Source organism: Herpailurus yagouaroundi, unplaced genomic scaffold, assembly GCF_014898765.1.
Source record: "Herpailurus yagouaroundi ecotype Mexico unplaced genomic scaffold, PumYag 190, whole genome shotgun sequence".
Taxonomy (NCBI): Eukaryota; Metazoa; Chordata; class Mammalia; order Carnivora; family Felidae; genus Herpailurus; species Herpailurus yagouaroundi.
In genome coordinates, this window is record NW_024412421.1 from 9,313,924 (window position 1) to 9,337,183 (window position 23,260).

The 23,260-nt window shown below is 41.7% G+C and overlaps 1 long non-coding RNA gene across 4 annotated transcripts in view; it reads right to left on the bottom strand.

The window, feature by feature from the left end:
- LOC121045326 (uncharacterized) overlaps positions 1–23,260 on the bottom strand; it is a 255,537-nt gene that overhangs the window by 43,613 nt on the left and 188,664 nt on the right. For 2 of the 4 annotated variants that reach the window (XR_005797705.1, XR_005797702.1), the window contains 2 exons: positions 10,001–10,118; positions 9,343–9,539 (listed from right to left, as the gene is read on the bottom strand). This is a non-coding gene — a long non-coding RNA (uncharacterized LOC121045326). Of the gene's footprint in view, positions 1–9,342; positions 9,540–10,000; positions 10,119–23,260 lie in introns of those variants that run through there. The other 2 variants (XR_005797703.1, XR_005797704.1) reach the window with 1 other exon arrangement.

Here is a 23,260-nt window from a genome sequence, read left to right on the forward strand (position 1 = left end):
CACCAACAAATTAGATCTTACTGACATTTACAGATTTCTTGTCTTTTCAAAGAGAAGCATCATACACATCTTTTTCAAGTGCACATTAAATATTTACCAAGATAGACCATATCCTGGACCATAAAATAAACTTTGAGGCGCCTGGATGGTTCAGTCAGTTGAGTGTCCAACTTCAGCTCAGGTTATGATCTCACGGTTTGTAGGTTCGAGCCCCATGCTGGGCTTTGTGCTGACAGCACAGAGCCTGTTTTGGATTCTCTGTCTCCCTCTCTCTCTGCCCCTCCCCCCTCTTTCCCAAAAACAAATGAACATTTAAAATAATAAACTTTATCAAATTTAAAATAATCGAAGTCATACAAAGTGTGCCCTCAAACAATAATGGAATTAAGCTGGAAATGAATGAGAGAAAGAGAAGAGAAAAATCTCAAACACTAGCATATTAAACAACATGCTTCTATGTAACTCATGGGTCCAAAAGGAAGTCTCAGAGGAAATTAGAAAATATTTGAACCAAATGAAAATGAAAATACAACATATCAAAATGTGTGGGACGCATCTAAAGCAGTGCTTAGAGGGAAATTTATAGTACATACAGTCCCCAGCTTATAATGGTTTGACTTATGATTTTTCAGCTTTACAATGGTGGAAAAGAGATATGCATTCAACAAAAACTTTACTTTCAATTTTGAATTTTGATCTTTTCCAGGGCTGGCAACACTCTCTTGTAAGCCACAGCTCCCAGTCAGCCACATGATCATGAGGGTGATCAACCGATATGCTTACAACCATTCTGTATCCATATGGCCATTCTGCTTTTAATTTTTAGTATGTTATTCAATAAATTACATTAAATATTCAAAACTTTGTTATAAAATAGGTTTTGGATGAGATAATCTTTCCCAACTATAGGCTAATGTAAATGCTCTGTTCACATTTAAGGTAGACTGGGCTAAACTATGATGTTTGGTAAGTTAGATGTATTGAATGAATTTTTGACATGATATTTTCAACTTACAATGGGTTTACTGGGACATAACCCCATTGTAAGTCAAGGAAGATCTGTATTGAGTACTTACATTAGTAAAGAAGAAAGGTCTCAAATCAGTAGTTTAAACTTCCACAAGAAACTATTAAAAGAAGAACAAGATAAAACCAAAGCAACCAGAAGAAAGAAAACAATAAAGTTAATACAGAGTGAAGAAAATTGAAAACAGAAAGATAACAGAGAAAATAAATCACGCCAAAAGTTGTTCTTTTCTTAAATAATCAATAAAATAGAAATGTGTGTAGCAAGAATCACAAAAAAAGACACAAATTATCATCAAAAATGAAAAAGGGAATATCATCACAGATCCTGTAGTCATTAAAAAGAAAAATAAGGAAATACCACAAACACACCAATACATGTACATTCCATAACTTAGATTAAATCAAACATTTCCTAGAAAAGCACAAAAAAACAAAATCACTCAAGGTGAAAAAGACAACCTAAATTGTCCTACAAATATTAGAGAAATTGCATTTGTAGTTTAAAATCTTTCAAGAAAAAAATTTCCAGGCTCCGTGGTTTCACTGACAAATTCTACAAAATAAAAAAGAAATAACACTAATTCTACACAATCTCTTCCAGAAAAAATGAAGTGAAGGGAACATATCCCCCACGCATTTTATGAAGCCAGCAATACCGTGGGACCAAGAACTTACAAAGATAGTGACAGAAAGAAAACTACAGACTAATATCTTTCATGAACATAGAAGCAAAATTTCTTGACAAAATGATAGCCACCAAATCCAGCAATGCATAAAAGAAGAAAAAACACAACCAAGTTACATTCAAGGCAGAAATACAAGGCTGGTTAAATATTAGAAAAATCCATCAATGTAGTTAATTCCCATAGTCAAACTTTAAAATGGGAAAAAAAACTCCACATGAGTATATCAATTAATGCAGGAAAAGTATTTGATAAAATTCAAAACCAATTCATAATGAAGTCTCAGTGAAACTGGAATAGAAGGAATCTTCTTCAATGTAATAAAAGGTAGCTATAAAAAACCTACAGCTGACATTATACTTTATGGTGAAGGACTGCATGCTTTCCCCTTAGATTGGGAACAGGTATGGATGCCCATCGGAATGGTTATCGTCAAAAAGACTGACAATACCAAGGTGGAGTTTATGAACTAACTGGAAGTCTCAAGTGCTGCTGTTGGGAATGTGAAATGGTGCCACTACCTTAGATATCTGTGTGGCAATTTCTAATAAAGTTAAACATTTATAATATGCTCCAACATTCCACTCCCATTTCAACAGAAATGCATACATATGTGCACTTAAGATATGTACGAGACTGCTCATTGTGGGTGTAATCATAATACCCCCAAGCTAGAAGTAACTCAAATGTTTTCCACGGGAAAAGAGAAAAACAAAGGTACATCCATACAGAAGGAATACTATTTAGCACTGAAGGAAAGAAGGACTTGGATGAAACTGAAAAACATTATGGTGGGGAAAAGAAGTCAGGCATAAAAGATTACATCCTGTGTGATTTCATCCATGCCAAGTTCTAGAACAGGCACAACTGAGCTAAGATGATAGAAATCACAACAGTACTTGCCTGAGGGAAAGGTTGTCTGGAAACGGGCCCAAGGGAACTTTCTGGGTTGGTGTAAATGTTTTCTATCTTGTTTTGGGTAATGTTTTCGCAGCCGATTACAACTGTCCAAGCTCACAGAACTGAACATTTTAAGACCTGTGCATTTCTATTGTATACACTTTTTACCTCAATTTAGTACAAAGAAAAGAAATCCTCGATGAATATAGCACTTGACTTTCTATAAAACATTTCACACCCATTCCCCTGTTCCCTCCATTCGATCTTCTCAGCAGCCCTGGGAAGTGGGAAGATTGGACTATTTTATGAATGAGGAAACCGGCGGAGGAGCAGAGTGAGAAAGGGACTCCCAAGACCACACAGCCTGTGTCAGAGCAAGGACCAGAGCCCAGGTGTTGGGACTCCACAGTGCTCCTTACACATTCCTTCCTCGACTCTCAACCTGTGTTCTCCTGTACCCCTGGGCATTGCAGAGCTGCCTGGGGCAGGGTGATTGTCTGCTTCCACCACTCTCTCCACTTTTAAGCCCTCCACCTACTCAAGTCCTGCCTATGCTTTAATATGAAAAGTCTGAGAACTGCTGACGTTACAGATGATGAAACAAACATAAACGTCCAGGGGCTCCTCTCTTCCTTTGCACCCTCTGTGGCAGGACATGCAAGACGCTGGAATCTGATTTTCACTCTGGGCTAAAACAGTTATATCTGCCTGGAATGGTGCATTTCCAGCTGTTACATCAGAGAAGGTAAACCCGAAAGAACAGCTGGAGAGGAAGTCCTTAATCACGGTGTTGCCACTGTGTGATGTCAGCCTAGTCACTCCCCCTCTCAGTGCGTTGGTTTCCCCATCTTTACTACAAGGGCCCCGGACTAGATAAGATCCAGGGGTCTTGCACTAGGGTCTAGAGCTGGAAAGGTAGTATTCATCTCTTCTCAAAACCTCCCGTGTGAAAACTATCAGCCCAGATATCCACCTTAATGTTCATTCCAGAGAAAATTCTCATAAGTCACTGAGATGAAGAGGATCCCCCCGCCCCCCCGGCCCCCCCCCCCCCCCACTCCATGTTGAGAAGTACCTGGGACCTCCAGGAAAAATCATCTTCTGTTCCCCTGTCCAAAGTGACTTCAAGGGACCTGACAGCCTCTATGTGTCACTTCTCATCCAATAAACTGGAGTCGTGAAGACGTGGGTCCCAGTCCTAGTTCCATTAATAGCTGGCAATGCAGCTGTTAAGAAAGACCCCTCCCCTGTAGGGACTTGCTGCCTCGTCCATAAAATGGAGTCAATGGTCCCTGCCTACTTCCCTGGATTGTTGAGAAGACTTAACGAAGTAAAAATCACCAACGTGCTCTGAGCAGAATAAAGCTCCCTACCAAGATCAGGGGCTCTTATCTTTAAGTCAGGCCAGAGGCATCTTAAATCCTTGCCATCCAGAACCAACCGTTCTTTCCTGGTGCCTGTGCAGTGCCGCTTACACCGCTAGATGGCGGTAGCTGTCACTTGCAGATCCAGAAAGAAGGGTGTGGGAGAGCCAGGGGGCCGCCTGCTTTAAGAAAACTAGGCCAAAGCCGGCTCGTTACATCACTTCTAATGGAAGCAGCCAGTTCAGTCTGGATTTTTCTCTATTGCGGACGACAATGCGAGGAAACTTCCTGGCTTCTGCGCATTTCAATACTAATTACTTGGCCTGAGATCAGTCTTTATTACCCAGGAATTGGTTCTGGAGCCCCTGCCCAACCTTCTGGGAGTACAGGCCTTTCTCCCCCAAGGCCTCTGGACGTCCCTCTCCAACTGCCCCACCCTCAAGCACATTTGAAGTGCATTTCTTGTCCTGCCTTTTAAATCTCAAATGAGTTCATCAGGCACTTCTGTCTATTTACACCAGGGGCATACTGAGTAAGAGTGACTTGGGCCAGCCCTCACAGGAAAGGACAACTACAGACTGCTTGAGTTCGAATCTTCTCCTGCCCCTCACCTGCTATATGCATGATTTTAAACAAGCCAGTCTCATTCTGTGTTCATCACTTAATTTTATAATGGGATTAATAAAAAAATTATTAGGGGCGCCTGGGTAGCTCAGTCGGTTAAGCGGCCGACTTCGGCTCAGGTCATGATCTCACGGTCCGTGAGTTCGAGCCCCGCGTCGGGCTCTGTGCTGCCAGCTCAGAGCCTGGAGTCTGTTTCAGATTGTGTGTCTCCCTCTCTCTGACCCTCCCCTGTTCATGCTCTGTCTCTCCCTGTCTCAAAAATAAATAAAGTGTTAAAAAAAATTAAAAAAAATTATTAAATGAGTTATGCTGGTTATTATGGTGCTTGGAATAGGGCCTGGCACTCTGTAGGCAATAATATTTATTGAGCATCTGATATGCATAGGTACATTATCTTATTTAATGATCATACCAGTGGCTCAGAGAAGTTAAACAATGTGCCCAAGGTGGCACAGCAGTTAGAAGTAAAGATAGGATTTGAACTGGGTTCTGGCTCCATGACTCCTGCCTTCAGCTACTCTTAAAGAGAAAATGAGCAGCAAAAGTCAGAGAATCAAAAGATTAGCAAACCTGCAGACTATACTGTCAGTCTCAGACTGGCTGTAAATTGGCCATACTAAACCATGCCATTCAAGTCTCAGAGACCTTGTCCTACATCAACTCTAGCATTCACTGGGCCTTTGGGATCTGGAGCAAGACCCCTACTTGAGCCTCAACTTACTCATTTATGAAACAGGCATCTTGATAGATCGCTATTTTCCACACATGCTTAGTTGTCAAAATCACCCGGTCTCCTTCTTAAGAGTATGTATGTTTAAACCCTACTTCTGAACTGCTAAAATGGAATCTCCAAGGGAAGGATCTGGACATCTGTATTTTTTAAAAAGTAACTCATGATTCTCAGGACCAGAAAAGTTAGCAAAACATCCTAGGCCCAGATGATCTTAGAGACTCTCCTAGCTCTGTCCATCTTGATCCCACTGCTACTCAACCAGGTTCCTGACCCATCTCCCTACAGACACCTCCATCAACACCACAGACCCTGTCCCTTTGCCACACAGTCTGACCCCCTAAGACCTCTCCATTCCACATGGATTTGATCTCTCCTTCCTTCCTGTAAGGCACTCAGCTTCGCAAGGGAGCTGAAGCTGTATAAATAATAAATGGAATTTACAGTAGCATTTGGAATTCACTTAAGCCCTAAAAACGTAGTTGCAGTAAAGTCTCCTTAAGGCTCATCTTTTCAATGGATAAGAAGAAAAAAAAAAGTAGCTTCTCCATTGACTTTCTTAATATGCAAATCAGGATATTTTAACAAGACTTGATTCTAAATGTCCACAGGGCCCACGTGGAAGGCATAATCTCCACTGCCAGAATAGCAGTGCCCCTGCTGCTCCAGTGTGAAATACCCAGGAGCCCTAGGTCAGACTACCTTTCAGGCCATGGACAGGGTTAATAGCCCCATGACCTGGACGGAGGCCTTGAGGAAGAAGCCCCAAGACACAACGCCAATACCAGCCTCATCATACCAGCTTCTCTATAAATCCTTTCCATCCTTGCTCTTTCTGTTTTCAGACTCATCACATGGTACAACTGAGCAATATTGGCTGCTCCCATTCCCTTCTTTCTGCTACAGTCCCTCTCTCATTCCCCACAAACGAGTGACCCCACTGACTTGAAACATACCTGAAATTCTTACTGTTGGCCAAATCTGCGTTAAGGGAATATTTTCTGGAAGAGTGAGTACCCTGGGCTGGGTTTTGTTAAGACTGGTATCAGTCAGCTATTACCACAATAATGCCATGTAAGAAACCACCCCACTACTCAGCGGTTTACAACAATAATTTATGCTCACTCGTGCATGTGTGGGTTGGTCGGCTCAGCTGAGTTTGGTCCCAGCCTTGGGTTTGGTTCAGGTCTGCTCTGGGTATCCCTCCATTCTTCCTGGACCGCTGGGCTAGCCAGGGTGTGTTTCTCTTATGTCGGTGGAAGAAGCTCACAAAGACAAGTCCATAGTCCAAGCTTATTTCAGGCCACTGATGGTGCCACATCTGCTCACATCCCATTGACCAGATCAAAAGGCAAGGACACTCACTCCGCCTGACATGAGGCCAAAACAAGTCACAGAACACACATGAGGGGCAGAAAGTTTAAGATGAAAAAAAGGAGCCAAGCACCTTGGAGCTACTCTTTCAGGTAGGATGTCACAGAGAGGGATCCTGGAGCCAGGCTTCATGTGGAAATCACTCAAGCAATAGAAGCATAGCTGCAATAATATCTCCTTGGGGAGGAGGGTTATAGGGAAGGAGAAAGTGTAAATCAGAAAAAAAAAAAAAACCATAAGTATCTCCAACTACACAGCACACCACGGCCTGAACCCCAACTTTCTCAATGCTCCCTCTCCCCATCTCCAAGTGAGAAAAACCACATGAGAGGATTCTGATCTCTTCTTTGCCACAGCTGGTTGTTTGCTTTAAAAAAAAAAATCACAGCTTTAAAAAAGATCAGACTTGGGAAGGGATTCTGGATGACCCTCTTATCCTGCCTCCTCAGCTTTCAGAGAGGAAAAGGGGCTTGGGGAAGGTCATTAGACAAGTAAGCAGCAGAACAAGGAATACAACCCGTGCTTATGCAGTTTTCCCACTAGAGACATCTCCAAACAGCCAGGTAATTAAGATTTCATTTATTCAACAAGTACTTATTAAGCATTTACTCCATGCCAAGCACTGTTGTAGATGTTGGGGATAAAGAAGTGAACAAACACCCCTCATGAAGTTTCCGTTCTATTGAGGAAAGGGCTAGATGATAAATAAGTAAACAAGTGAATTAATCATATGGCAGTAAGTGCCATGAGAAAAATAAGCAGGGCAGGGCAAGTTGGGGTTGCAGGGAAAGGAGGTTGGGGTCATGTGCTGGTGGTCAAGGAAGGTCTCACAAAGAAGATGACATTTGATCAGTGCTATGGTCTGAATAATTGTGTGCCCTCCCCCACTTCCCCACCACCATCAAACTCATATGTTGAAATTATGGGCACCTGGGTGGCTTAGTCGGTTAAGCATCTGACTTTAGCTCAGGTCATGATCTCAGGGCTCATGAGTTTGAGCCCCACATCTGGCTCTGTGCTGATAGCTCGGAGCCTGGAGCCTGCTTTGGATTCTGTGTCTCCCTCTCTCTCTGCTCTCTCTCTCTCTCACTCTCAAAAATAAACGTTAAAAAAATTCATATGTTGAAATCCTAATCCTCAAAATAATGATACTAAGAGTGTAGAGGCCCCACAGAGCTCCCTCGCCCTTCTGTCCAGTAAGGAAGACAAGTCTACGACCTGAACAAGGGCCTTCACCCAACCATGTAGGCACCCTGATCTCGGACTTCCAGCCTCCAGAACTTGACAAGTAAATTTCTGTCGTTCATAAGCCACCCAGTCTGCAATATTCTGGTACAGCAACCTGAACAGACTAACACAATCAGGGAAGTGAAAAAAGTAATTAGAGAGCCATGAGAAAAATATCTGGGCCTTTCCAGCAGAAGAAACTGCAAGTGCAAAGGCCCTGAGTCAGGGACAGGTTTGGCACAGAGAAGGCTGAAAAGGGCAGCAAGACAATGTGGGGGTAGGGCCTAGAAGGCTGTGATGATTAATTTTGCGTGTCAATTTGACTGTATTGACACTAGTTCTGAGTGTGTCTGTGAAGGTGTTTCAGGAAGTGATTAACATTTGATTCAGCAGACTAAGTGAAAAAGACCTGCCATCACCAGTGTGGATGGGCATCATCCAATCCATGGAGGGCTCAAACAGAACAAAATGATGAAGTAAGGGCAAATTTCCTCTCTCTCTTCTCGAGCTGAAATGACCATCTTCTCCTGTTCTCAGACAGTGAAGCTCCTGGGATGTTGGATGGAGCTCCTGGTTCTCAGGCTTTTGGGATTTACACCAGTGGCCTCCTAGGCCTCAGGCCTTCAGCCTTGGACTAAATCATACTACAGGCTTTCCTGGTTCTCTAGCTTACATATGGCAGACTGTGGACTTCTCAGCCTCCATAACCACATGAGCCAATTCCTATAATAAATCTCCTCTTTATACCCATCATCTGTATCTATCTAGATCCTACTGATTCTGCTTCTCTGGTGGGCCCTGACAGGGATCATGGAAAGACTTAGGGTTTTGCTTCAAATGAGACGGCAAGCACCAGAAAGCTTTGAACCAAGGAAACACATGATTGGACTTTGGTTTAAAAGATCCCTTTGGCTGTGTTGAGAACAAACTGCAGAGGCAAAAGATTGAGGTTGAGGGTCACATTGGGAGGCAATCACGGTAATCCAAAGGAGTGGGGACTGGGACCAGGGGTTGTTATTCTGGGTGGTAAGGAAGAAGCAGATTTGGGGCAGTTGTGGTGGTAAAGCTGAGGATTCCCTGATGGGTTGTGAATGTGGTGTTAGAGATCATGGTCAGAAAAGAACCCAAGATTTCGTCTTGAGCAACTGAAAGGATGTCACCATTTTCTAAGTTGGGGAAAGCGGTAGAAGGAGCAGATTTGGGTGGGCAAATCAGGCATGCTTAAGAGGCCGTTGTTTCCTTTGCTTTCTGATTTCCTGTGTTTGTCCTTACATAACTCATCTACCTAAGCCCAGGGCAGGTTAAAGCATTTCTGTAACTAAACATCAGCTTTCCTCTGATAGATGTAGTAATTTCCAGTAAATTCTTGGTCCTAGGTCAGAATCCCCAGGAAGCAGACTCTGACATGAAGTTAGCATGCAGGAGGTTTATTAGAGTGCTCTTGAGATCAACACCCATGGGATGAAGGGAAGGAGGCAGAGTGGGCCCAGGGAGACACAGAGCTATGATGTAGTATCAGTGGAAGTGTGGGGAATTCTGAAAATGAGATGATCCTTCAGAACCACCTGAGTTGGGGCAAGAAGGCCGGGCAACAGGGTCACTGGCTTCCTGTGGGAAGATGCGGCATGAAGCAAAGTCACTCTCTTTATCTGAGGCAACCCCTAAAGGGCTGACAGCTGACATCTGTATTCCAGAGACATGGCCAACAGCTGGGGAAACTACAGCTAGGCCAACAGCTAGGTTCTTTATTCCAGAAGGGGAATCTGGGGGGTGCAGCACAATGTACACCACATTCCCTCATGCCAGACACCAGGAAGGCTAGTGCTTCAAGTCCAGTTCTGCCCCATACTCATTATTCACGGCTGGCCAGCAAATGGAAACCCTGTCCAACTTCATGGGTTTTCCAGCCAGACGTGAGGCAGGAAAACATCCCAACAATGGAAAACAAACACAGAAGGAATTCCTGGTGGAAGGACACCGCTGTGGATAGACCCGAGTCTATCAGTGCAGCTGTCAGCCAGACCCAGAGGGCAGACCCAACTTTGGTTAAGTGTAGTTGCGCAACTCACCTTCACCTTTGGAGTCTTGATGTAAAACATCAGTCTTCAACATATAAAAAGCTTAGGAGGTCAGGTAACAATTGTGAACTACGCAGAAGCTCTACATTCTCCTTCTTACCCTAGACTCCTAGGAAAAAAAAAGTGAAGAAATAATAATAATGATAACAATAACAATAATAGCTGACGACAACAATATAAATAAGTTAATAATAAATAATATATATAAGAAGAAGAAAGAATAATAAAAATCCCAAACAGTGTTGGAACAAAAGAAGAGGTGCCCCCTGTGGACCAAAGATTATTAAAAATCCCTGAAAAAAGTAAGGCAGACAGGGAAAACTGAAGAAGAAAACCACATCCCAGTTGCACAAAGGAAAGAATTTTTGCAAACAAGTTGGGAAAGCAGCTTTGTGGCACCGAAGTCAGCAGGAGGACCCAAGGATGACTGATAGGGTAAATGGTCTTGAAAAAAAAATCAACACCATGAAAGAAAAGTACCAAATTTAACAATCTGAGGAGCTAAATTTAACAAAAAGAACTAAATAACAACCTGGAGAACTAAAACCCATGGAAAGAATCAATAAAACAAATAGAAAAAGCCTTTAGAAAAGTTTAATCAGTATTTTCATGTGAGCAGCTATTTGTAAACATATAAGATAATCAATGAGAGGTCTTGGATATGACACATTTTAGGATTGAAATAAAAACCTCAATATATGGGTGGAGTATCAGGATAGACACACCTAAAGAGCAGATTACTAAACTTCAAGATTGAACAAAGGACTTGACCCAGAGCAAAGCATAGAAAGCAACAGAGATAAAGAGGAAAAAATTAAGGGAAATGGAGAATGAATCAAAACAGTGACAAAATCCATGTAATAGGAGACTAGAAAGAGGGTATAGTGAGAATGGAAAAGAAATGCTCAAGTAAGATGTGGGAAAAAAAAACTCCTGAAAAAAACATGAAAGTCTCCATATTTAAAAGTCCATCAAGTGCTAAGCTAGTTAAATTTAAAAAGATCTACATTTAGGTATCATGTGGAAATTTTTACACAGAAGAGAAAATTCCTCCATACAGACAGAACTGATTCCTTGCAAAGAAATGAGAATCAAGCATCATCAAAATTCATCCTGCCATAGATGGCAATAGACAATAGAACAATAATAATCTCAGATATCTGAAGCAATTTATTTTTAAGCTAGAATTTGATGCCCTGTAAAACTACCTTTGAAGTAAAAGGGGAAAATAAAGATATTGGCAAACATTCCAGAAAGAATTCTTAGACAGGATAAAACAGTATAAAATGAAAAAATGAATCAAAGAGAAAAACACGGGCTATAAGAATTAATGTTAAGGAAAACAAAACAAAACAACAAACAAAAGAAAACAACTAAAGAAATTAAGATTTTACTAATTGAAATACATGATTATATTAAAACAAAATAATGAATATTTTGTAACTAAAATACCGAATTATATCAACATGGTAAGTATAAGAAAGGAGAAAGAAAGAGTAGTAAGAGAAATCAAGTAACGAAAAAAGTAAAAGGTTTTAGTATTTTTCACTGGGAGGATCTAGATAGTGATTGATTTCCAGATATCAGTGTGTCTCTTTAAAGAAGCACTGATGTATTACAATAATTTATTGGAAGTATACAAATAGAATAAATAACTTCAAACCACTAGAGAAGATAATGAAAACAAAAAGTCACTCAAAAAAGTCACCCTCCAACCAAAAAGAAAGAAAGAAAGAAAGAAAGAAAGAAAGAAAGAAAGAGAGAAAGAAAGCAGGAGAGATAAAGGGGGGTAAAGCAAGAGTTCATGATTTAAAAAAGGGAAAATAATTGCAGGAGTAAATCCAACTATATCAATAATATCAATAAGTATGACTGGTTTAAATCCCTATTTAATGAAAGAAACTCTTTTTTAAAAATTTAATGTTTTTATTTGAGAGAGAGAGAGAGCATAAGCATATGAGCAGGGGAGAGGGGCAGAGGGAGGGAGAGAGAGGAAAAGAGAGAGAGAGAGAGAGAGAGAGAGAATCATAAGCAGGCTCCTTGCTTAGCATGGAGTCCAATGTGGGGCTTGATCCCATGACCCTGGGGTTATGACCTAATCTGAAATCAAGAGTTGGACACTCAACCGACTGAGCCACACAAGCACCCCAGATGAAAGAAACTCTTAAACTAGGTTTAAAAAATAAAAGCCTGGTATACGCTGCTTGTAAACTATACAAAAGCAAAATGATGGTTGGAAGTTAAAAATAAGAGAATGGAAACAGCTATGCCATGCAAATAGTAATAAAAACAATGTAGGTAGAGTAGTAATAATATCAAACAAAATAAAAATCAAGGCAAAGAACAATGAAAGGGACTGGGCTAAGAGACATTTTACACAGATAAAATATAAATTCTACAGAAAAGATATATCAGCCATAAACTTTTATGCACTCAGTAACATAGTTTTAAATACATAAAGCAAAAATTAAAAGATGAACAAGGAGAAATGATAATTCACAATCATCGTAAGAGATTTTGTTAGTTAGCTTTCAGCACTCACTTAGATCAAGTAGCTATATAGATCAAGTACAGAGAGGATGTGAATAGCATATATACTATAATTTTAAAACATGATTTAATAGACATAGATGTTAATAAAAGACTGCTCGTTATTTTCTGTCACACGTGGGACATTAAAAATTAACTTCTGTATTAGGTCACAAAGGAAATCTCAACAAATCCCATAACAAAGAATTCAAGCAAGTTACTTTCAGGCCAAAATGCAGTAAAATTTAAAGTTAATAACAAAGAAATAGCCAAAAAATTCCTATGCATCTGAAAATGTTAAATTTCTTTTAAATAATTCTTAGTTAAGTAAAATTAATATTATTGTTTAGAAATTAATGACAAGGAGAGTCCATATATCAAAATTCTGAGGCATATACCTAATGCAGGGAAACTTATAGTCTTAAAGTTCTCAGAAAAAAGAAAAAATGTTAAAAGGAGAGTAACTAAGCTTTTCAAGAAGTTAAAAAAATTAAAACAATGAAATTTAGGGAAATGCTAATAAAGATAAAATGCAGTATTAACAAAGTAGGAAACACAGCAGTAGTGTAGATTAATAAAACTAAAAGTTGAGTCTTTGAAAATACCAATAAACTAGAATAGTCTATGGCAAGGGTATGATGGGAGAGAGGGACAGAAAAATACAATGTTAAGAATGGGAAATGTGGGATGCTTAGGTGGCTCAGCCGGTTAAGTGTCAGACTCTTGAGTTTGGCTCAGGTCCTGACTAATCTCACAGTTCATGAGATCAAGCCCTGCACCGCGCTCTGCGCTGACAGTGTGTAGCCTGCTTGGGATTCTCTCTCCCTCTTTCTCTCTGCCCCTCCCCAGCTCACATGCTCACTCTCTCTCTCTCAAAATAAATAAATGAACTTTAAAGAGAAGAATAAGAAATGAGACAGAAAAGATAACGCATACTTTAAAGTAAAGAGAATTTTATACCAAAGCATTTGAAAATCTAGGGGGATTGGATAGTTTTCTGGAGAACAGTAAATCACAATTGGCTCAAAAAGAAGAAAATCAAGTAAGACTAATAATCATAGGACAAATTGAAATCATAACTAAAGCTCTATCCTGCTAAGATGCACAAAGCAAAAAAGTTTACAGTCTTGAACATCCCACCAAACATTCAGGAAATCCAAAATTCCATGCAATACATACTCCAGGGCATAGAAAATAGAAACCACCCAATTCATTTTATGTGACTAACATAACCCAATTCCAAAACTGGACAAGGAAAACACAGACAAAAGGAAAAAAAACACAAGCCGATATCATTTATGAGCAAAGATACAAAAATCCTAAGTAAGGTATTAGAAAATCAGAACCAGTACTGCATTATGAGCAGAAATACAAGAATGGTTCAACATCTGAACACCATCTATGTTTCTGACTAGATTGAAATCATCTCAGCAGATCATCTCAATTGATACTAAAGTTTAATAGAATTCAGTACCCATTTCTGATTAAAAACAACCACAACAACAACAACTTGACTCGATAATGTTTTCTACTATTGATCCACAGCACACATCATAGTTAATGGTAAATTACCAGAAGTAATCCCATCATAGTCAAGATCAAAGCAAGGATGCCCATGATCATTGCTACTTTTCAATATTGTAGCATGGGCCTGCCCATGGAGAAAAACAAGAGAAGGAAATAAGAAATGTAACACTGAACAGAAAGAGATAAAACTGTTAGTATTTGCAGTCGATATAACCATTTACCTAAAAAATCCACAGAAACCAAAGGGTGATTATAATCAAATACGAATTCATCAAGGTGACAGATATAAAAATCCATGCACAAGATTAATAACTTTCGTATTACACAGCAATGGCTAATTAGAATATGCATTTTATAACCCTATTCACAAAAGGAGAAAACAGAACCTGAAAAATGCTTCTGACAAACTCAGTAAGAAATATCAGCAGGAGAAAAGTAAAAAGCTTTAGGACGAGGGAAAACCTGCCTAAATACAAAGGCTGTAATACTGCAAGGTAGAGCCGAGCTTAAATACCTGTCTTTTCAAATCCCATTTCTCTACACTAGGACCAGACTCAGCAAAAGGCCAAACCAAAAAACCCTGCCTCTTGAGTGCAGGGCTTTGGCAGAGGGTGGACTTCGTTAGCAATTGGGGCAATTAAGGAAATGTCTTTTCAGGAAGCAGAACTGAGGGCCTGCGTCAGGAACAGAAAGGAGCAGAAAGAAGGAAACATGGAAAACAAAACTTGCAGACTTGATCAAGTTTCTTATGTGGGCCCTGACCACAGAAAGACCCAGGAATGGGAGAGGGGAAGGTTTCTGTCCCCCTCCCCACCCACCCCAAAAAGCCACTGTGGCCAAACAGATGGCAGAGCACATTTTTAAACCACTTTTTAACACAGTAACTTATTTTTTTTCCCTGCTTGCTCTTTATGCCTTTAGTCAAAAGTCCTACCAGCTGTCACCATCTCAAAGAAAATGTCAGGGGGCTGTGGTTGCCTGTGCCTTTCCTCGGCACAGTGGGAGAGAAAGGAGGCCAAGGACCTCAGCCAGCTGTGGTCCTGGCTGCAGAATGTCTGCAGCGACTGAGGGGCAAGCCCTTCACCAAAATGAAACCACCACAGAGGTTCACAGCCAATCCTTCCCCCATAAACAGCCCCTTCTGGGTACTAAACGTGTACACTTCTCACAGCACTTTCCCTCCTGTTTCCTGTCTCCTTCCAGACAGCCCTGTGAGGTCACCATTTATAATCCCATCGCACAGAGAGACCAATGGGGCACTCTGGCTTCTAGCCTTGCGATCTCCGAGCTGTGTGATCTTCACAAAGTCACTTTCCCTCTCTGGGCCTCAGCCTCTCCATCTGCACAATGAAACTGGTCCTCCAAAGTCCTCCCAGCTCTAAGGCCCTTGTCTAGTGTCAGGAAGACATCTCTGATCCTTCTCTTTGCATGACAGTTCCTGCTGCCTCCTTGACTCCTTCCTTCCATTTCAGGGTGAGAGCCACTTATACAAGGAAATCTGAACCTGGGAACTGCAGGAAGTTACCAAACTAGGTCCCACTCTCTTAGTTATTTTTTTTTTTTTCTCTCCAAACACCAATCTGTAACCTCTTTAAATGGCAGCCAAATAGGGCAATTGGTTTCTGTGGAATTGAAGGGAAAAAAAAGAAAAACAACTTGATGAGTAATTTGTTGAAACTAATCCCCCCCCCCACCTTCTAAAATCACACATTTAAACCGATTTAGAGAACTTTAAAAAGATGAATTTAAAATTTCTTTCCTCCTTGTTTAACTACATAATTGTTTTTACTCACAGTAATCGTCTCTTGGAGGCGTATGCTTGAGTTATTTAATAAATCCTTCTCCACATTTGAAATCATCCATTAGCAATAAGGAGCTTGACACTCCATTACCCACAATAAATTTCACTGCCATTAAATCGCCACATGCTACATAAAGGAATGGAGACTCCAGAATGGCCTCCCTGAGCCAGGGCAAGGTCAGAGCCCTGTCCTAGAGCCTGTTCTAAGCCTGGCTCTGGGTTCCTCATTCCAGCCGTGGATCCTTCTGGGAGTCAAGGTATTGATCTAGCCTACCAAGGGGGCTGACCCGGAAAGGCAAAGAAAGGTGAGAAAATTCGCATCTACTCTAAGGCTCATTTTCCTCTTTCAAGTGGATTGGGGACTGGCATCTAGGCAGTAGCAGCCTGTCACTAGTACCCACCCTGGGGCCAAAGCAGGGAGCAGGCAAACAAAGCAGGGCCCAGGCCTGCCCTTGGTCCTAACACAAGGCCTCAGACGGCCTTGACACAGAGACCCAGTCTTCTTGCACATCATGTACATGGCACAGCTGATAAAGAAAAGTCAAATGTGTTTATCGCTTTTCTCCACTGTTGCCAGCTGGCTGCATTCTCAGGGGGCACTGGAGCTTTGCTTACAAGCTGATGATGCCTCTGCTCATTGCCAGCGGGCGATGCCAGCACAGGGAGAAAGAACAGAATCATTGACTGGGGGAATCTCAGAGTCAGAGCTGAAAGAGACCTCGGAGGCCATTGATTCCAGGAGTTCTCAAGCTTTCCTGTGAGCATCATCTTGGGAGCTTGTTAAACACACTCATGCCCAGCCCCAGGGCCGCTCACTGGGAAATTCTGGCTCAGAAGTGCTGGGTGGGCCTGGGCATCTGAATCCTTAAGAAGCACCCAGGTAATGCCGACGCGTCCAGATGTTTGAGAATCAGGGATCTGGCTTCTCGGTTTTCAACACTGGCTGTACGATATAATGGCTCAGGGATCTTAAGTAGCACTGATTCCTGGGCCTCACCCAGGACCTGTTAAATCAGAATTTCTGGCTGTAGGCCCTGGACATCAGAATTAAAATATTTTAAAATTCCCCAGTAACAACAGAACAGTCAGGATTGAGAAAAGAACAGTGATCTGGGCATTTTACAAAAGAGAAACTAAGGCCCAGAGAAGGTTTAGAACTTGCCCCAAGTTATAGGGCAAGTGAAGGAGAAAGGAAAGGGTGGGGAAGGACCAAGCTCAGCTCAGCATGGCCAGTGGCACCCAAGAAAGAGCCCTATGCCCCGGAATGACTGTCACATTGCAGGGGATGACCCTTCAGAAGATTGTACACCTGGATGGTGTCAGTGCTGTTGATTTGGGGACCACACTTTACGTAGCAAGAGTCCATAACCCTTTTATAATGCCTCCTCCTTCTTTTTAAATCCCAACATCCACCCATCAGGCACCAGCACCCAGTGTTCTCCAGTCTCTGCATAGGATGAAGCCACAGAAATGAGCACACTTTGTCTTCCATACCTTAGTGAGGGGTCCTAAATGTCAAAAGTTAATGGCAGGTTGGGTAAATCTGTCTCCTACCAGGACTATATGTGTTATGAGGGCAGCTCTGAGTCCTTTTCTCTCCTATCCCTTGGTGGGGGGCTAAGAACAGACAGACAGACAGACAGACAGACAGACAGGATGTGGGGAATGCTCAAGGCTCTGCATAGCCTCAGGCAAGTCACTGCCTTGTAAAAGTCTCATCTGTAAAATTTGAATGCTAACGTTTACCTCCTAAGACATCATTTGGATTGAGACATTAGGAGCAAAGTGCCCAGCCCAAAAGAGATGTGTAAAATATAGCTGACTGTCTCGATTTCCATGCAGAGATGGGACAGCAGGGCAGACACTGAACCCAGATTGCCTGGGTTCCAGTCCAAGCTACGTCACTTCTTAGACCTTGGGCAAATTATTTACCCTTTCTGGCCTTGATTTCCTCTTCTGTATGATAACAGCATGTGCCACAAAGGACTTCTGTGAAGGTCCAATTACAAAGTGCCTGTACCCAGTCCCCTTGGGGTGGGGACCATGTCATTTTCAGATGCATATCCCCAGCACCTGATGCAAACTTGCTCCCTAGCCCATAGTGAGTGCTCAGTACTTATTGGATAAGTGTCCAGGATGGAGCAGAAATTATTTGTAATTGAAAGGCTGTCTTGAAGAAGAGGAAAAATCTTTCCTAGGAGCTGGCAAACTATAGCCTGCAGACCAAATCAGCCCCTGCCTGTTTTTGTACAGCCCACAAGATAAGAATGGTTTTTTACATTTTTAACTAGTTGGGAAAAAATCAAAAGAAGAGTAATATCTAGTGCAAGGTAAAAATCTAATTATATTCAAATTTCTGTGTGTTTTTTAATTTTTTTAAATGTTTATTTTTAACAGAGAGAGAGAGACAGAGCATGAGCAGGGGAGGGGCAGAGAGAGAGGGAAACAGAATCTGAAGCAGGCTCCAGCCTCTGCGCTGTCAGCACAGAGCCCAACACGGGGCTCGAACCCACAGACCGTGAGATCATGACCTGAGCTGAAGCCGGACACTCAACCGACTGAGCCACCCAGGTGCCCCATCAAATTTCTGTGTTTCTAAATAGAGTTTTATTGGAACACAGCCATGCCCACTCATTTACATATTGATGACTACTTTCGATTGCTACATGGCAGAGTTGAGTAGTAGTGACAGAGATCGAATGGTCCACGAAGCTTAAAATATTTAGACTCTTTGCAGCAAAAGTTTGCCAACTCCTATTCTAAGCCTTCAAAAACGTGAAGAGAGAATGAGCAAATGAGAGTAACACAGAGATTATCTTGGTAGAAGAGAGAACTGCTCCACAACCAGAGTATCTTAGTCCATTTGGGCTGCTATAACAAATTACCATAGACTGGGTGGATTGGGGGGAAAATACCCACAACATTTATTTCTCACAGTTCTGGAAGCTGGGAAGCCCAAGGTCAAGGTGCTGACACATCTGGTGTCTGGTGAGCGCCCACTTCCTCTTTGCAGAGGGCCATCTTCTCTCATTATATCTTCACGGTGGAGAGCAGAGGAGAGAGGGGAAGATATCTCCTGTCTTTTCTTATGCAGGTACTAATCCCATAATGAGGGCCCCACCCCCATGACCTCATTCAAACCTAATTATCTCCCAAAGACCCCATCTGGAAATACCACACTGGGAATAGGCCTTTAATATGAATTTTAGAGGACAAAAACATTCATTCCATAGCACAGGATGTTATCCAAAGATGATATATGTAGCCTTGAAAAGGAATATGTTTTTCTCAGTGCAATGGATACCTGACTTTTCTCAGATGTTTTTAAGGATCTCAAGTATCAGGACAGGGAGTTGGCAGACGATCTTTAAGCCCCTTCCAGCTCTGAAATGCCCAGGATTTATGACTCAGTTGTCCTGGAGACCAGAGAATTCCAAGGTGACTGGTCCAGGGATCTCCAGTGCCTTCAGGCTGGCACACTACATTCTCCCTGCACTGTCAGTTCTGTGGGAAGCTATCCAGTTCTAATAAGCTAGAGGACCCACTAGGTCCTCCATCAGGTAGGCATAGCCAGACATACAGGGGCTGGAGATTCAAATTTCACTGTTTAAACCAATAGCTAATGGTAATTTCTGACAAGAGGTAAGTTATTTCCAGATTCACCCAGTCTCAAAGCTTTTGATCTGAGTCACTCTTCAAACATGAAGGTGACATTGCAGTTGTAGGTCATTTTCTATGGTCTTTCTTTATTGGACTGCCTTGATCTATTTCTTGTTTGAATCCATAAGGGCCTGATACACTTGCAGTCTGGCCTTCCATCTCCAAACATTCTATTGGTCATCTTAACTTTAAAGCTTTTAGTTTGGTATCAACATGGGACTGATTCTGGTTGAGGCACTGCCTTGGGAAAAGGCATGGAGATTGCTCTTTAAAACTATTCTATGGAGTAAACGTTCATTGATGTGAATAGATAAGATAAAGCCACAGAAGCCTGAGAAGCTTCTCACACAGCTTAGAGTAACCTCAAGGAATCAAAATAGCTTGGAACAGGCTAATGTGGTTAACAGAGCTTTCTGTCATCTCAGAAGGTATGAGTCAGATTTTGCTGTAATAATGTTGAATGTCAAACAATCCTAAAATCTTACTAGGTTACAACAATAAGTATTTATTTTCTACTCATGGGTCAGCTGGAGTTGGCCATTCTCGGGGAGGCTTAGCTGGGCTCAAGAAACTAGACTGGACCCACAGGCTGGGATGGTTCAGATCTGCTCTGTGTGTCTTCCTACAGGGCTACGGCATGTTATTCTAAAATGTAGAACAGAAGCCCCAAGAGGGCTGGCGAAACTTACCAGGCCTCTCACAGTCTCAACAATCCATCCACATCCCAATTGGCCAAAGCAAGTCATATGACCAAACCCCAACTTGAAGGGTCAGGGAAATACTCTAGAGCCACGCAAAAGCCATGGCCAGGACATACAGAAGGAAGAATTGTGGACAAATAACAAGTTCTAACATGGAAGATGGCATAAAGTCGCTTTCCTTTCCAAACTTTACTGAGATTCTGTAAGATAAAGTCAAGATCACTTTCCTTCCTCACTTAACAGAGTTCAGGGATTGTAAAGGAATACTGGTTCGATGATGGGTAGTGAAGACCATTGTTCTGAATAGCACTGATTCCATCTACCCCCAGAGATAGGGAGGTTTTGGGGGAGTTGGGGCTGAATTCTCTAAAAATTAAAGAAAAAATACCAAACTCCCATCAACACACTTTTTCTTATCTCCATGTTCTTAAAAGACTCTGTTTGACTAGTTAACAGTTAGTTATTTAGTTGTTAGTTTGCTTCACTGAGACTATAACTTGTAACTATTTTCACCATCGAGTTAGCATTTGATAAGGTTATTTCTGAATAGCCAGGATACAGATAAAATAAACAAAAGACCAAAGTCCTTTACACGTGCTTACTTTTTTTTTTTAAGGCTTATTTATTTTTTTGAGGCAGGGATGAGGAGAGAGAGAGGGAGAGAGAAAATCCCAAGCAGGCTTCATACTGTCAATGCAGAGCCTGACTCGGGGCTCGAACTCACTAACCATGAGATCATGACCTGAGCTGAAACCAAGAATTGGACACTTAACTGACTGAGCCACCCAGGCGCCCCTTCATTTGCTTACTTCTTAATTGCTTATAAAATCCTTATGCTCACATTAGCTCCTTTGACACTAACAACCGTCTCCTGGGGTAAGAAACAAAGAGAAGATAAGACTAATTTTAAGAGTGCTGAAATGAAGGCTCAGAAATGGTGACTGATGTGCCCAAGTTCATGGGCCAGGTATAAAAGGGCTGGAACAGAATTAAGGTTTCCTAACCCCTTGCCTGGTACTCCTTCCTCCCACCATGGGGAAGAACAAAGGGAGCACAGGGAGTGGGAAGCCATTGATTCTCTCCTGTCCTACCCAGGGAGGCTTCAGAGAAGAGGTGGATGTCAAAAGTTACTGGAAGAAAACTGTCAGGATGGAGCAGGGAAAATGGTTTTATCTCTTTACACAAAACAAGATCCTCCAAATATCTTACAACTACTTCTACTCATCCAGCCACTAACCCACAGGATGCCTTCAGAGCATCCTGGGCTGATATTCACTTCTCATCTTGCCCCCGGAGGTCTCTTTTCCATGCAACAGCCAGAGAATCTGCTCAAAATCCTCCAACGGCTCCCCATTTTGTGCTTCTGCTCCTTGCTCCTACTGCCTCTGTCCCAGCTTACCCCTCTCCAGCCACATGTGTGTCTCTGTTATTCGTTGGCACAGCAAGCATCCTTCTCTCTCGGTACACATCCAGTTTGCTATGCCTAGAATGTCATTCCCCCAAATATACCCACAGTTTGCTTTCTCACTTGATTCAGCTCTCTGACTGTGCCCTCTTAAAAGGTGTCTGAACATCCCATCTAAACCTGTGCATCTCATTAATCTCTATACTTGCACTGTGCTTGGCGTTTCTTCATAGCATATACCACTTTGTGATAATATATTGTACATGAAAATGTTTCCTTGTTTATTTTCTGTCTCCTCTTTTAGAATGAGAGCAGAGATCTTGTCTGTTCACTGCAGTTATCTAGCAGCATCCTGAAGCATGAATGAATGGTACACAGCAAACACTCAGTACACATTTATTGAATGGATAAATCAAATAAGTAAATGAATTGGCCACTTCACTGCCTCACCTATGTTAAGTACCAAACTTTCCCAGAACCATCCATGGACTTATCCCCATTTCAACCCTCTCAGTCACTGTTCTGGCAACCATGTATGATCACCAGTCTGGAAGCTTGAGGGAGCCAAATCAGAAGCTGGAAGGAGCTATAGCCTTGTCCCTGCAGCAGAGGTCTTGGGACAAAGCTCTGGCAACTGGTTTCTGGACCAGCAGCATAATACAAACTGAATTCCTCATAATCTCTAGGACCTCCTTCATGAGGATGGGTTCCTTGAGCTAGTTTCCTGCTAAGGGACCCCATTAACCCTGAGAGTTTCTCTGAGCACATGGCCCATCTTGTTGAGAGCAAATGAATGACCCATCTTGACTACATTAGGCAGTGGAGAGTAGACCTACTCACAGTCAGTTTGGTCCCCTCTCCACTGAGTTCTGTCATCAATGGAAGACCAATTCCCACCATACAACTTTAAAGTAAAAACGAAACACATGTTAAATAGTCTCTATCCAGCCAAGATTAAGGTGGATATCTCAAAAAACAAGCATAGTCCACCTCACATATATAGAAACACCAGCCACATGATCCTGGCCAACCAGTTAAGTCCTCACTTCTCAAGAACTTCAGCAACTTCATTTACAAAGTGGAATCCATCTCACTAGGCTGCTGGGAAGATGCCCAGAGATCTGAGTTTGAGTTGCCAATCAATTTCTATTCGTGTAACAAGTTAGTTTAGTTCTTTCTACTTTGGTTTCCTCTGTCATAAAAATCAGAGAAGCCTAGTTAATTACTAAGGTTCTTGTCAGCTTTAAACATCCATGAAATGTCTTCAGATTGTTCAATGAATTTGATACACTTGCCAAATATTTTATCTCATATAATAAAAGATATAGTATATTGAAACCATCCATTTAATTAGTAGACCATATTGTATAATTTGCATCATGTAAATTGCATTTTTTCAAATATATGTGTGCTAATAAAACTCAAAACGATATGACAATGTCTGTCTCACATAATAAAAGTGATGATTCCCTCCAGTATACACATAGATACTTAATTTGATTTGGGGATAACTAAAACATGGAAGTTGCCAATCTCTTGTGGTTACAGTGTTTAAACACCAATTGCCTTATGAAATGGATTTTAGAACAATTACAGCAATTCAGGCTGACCAGAGGGGAGGGAGATGC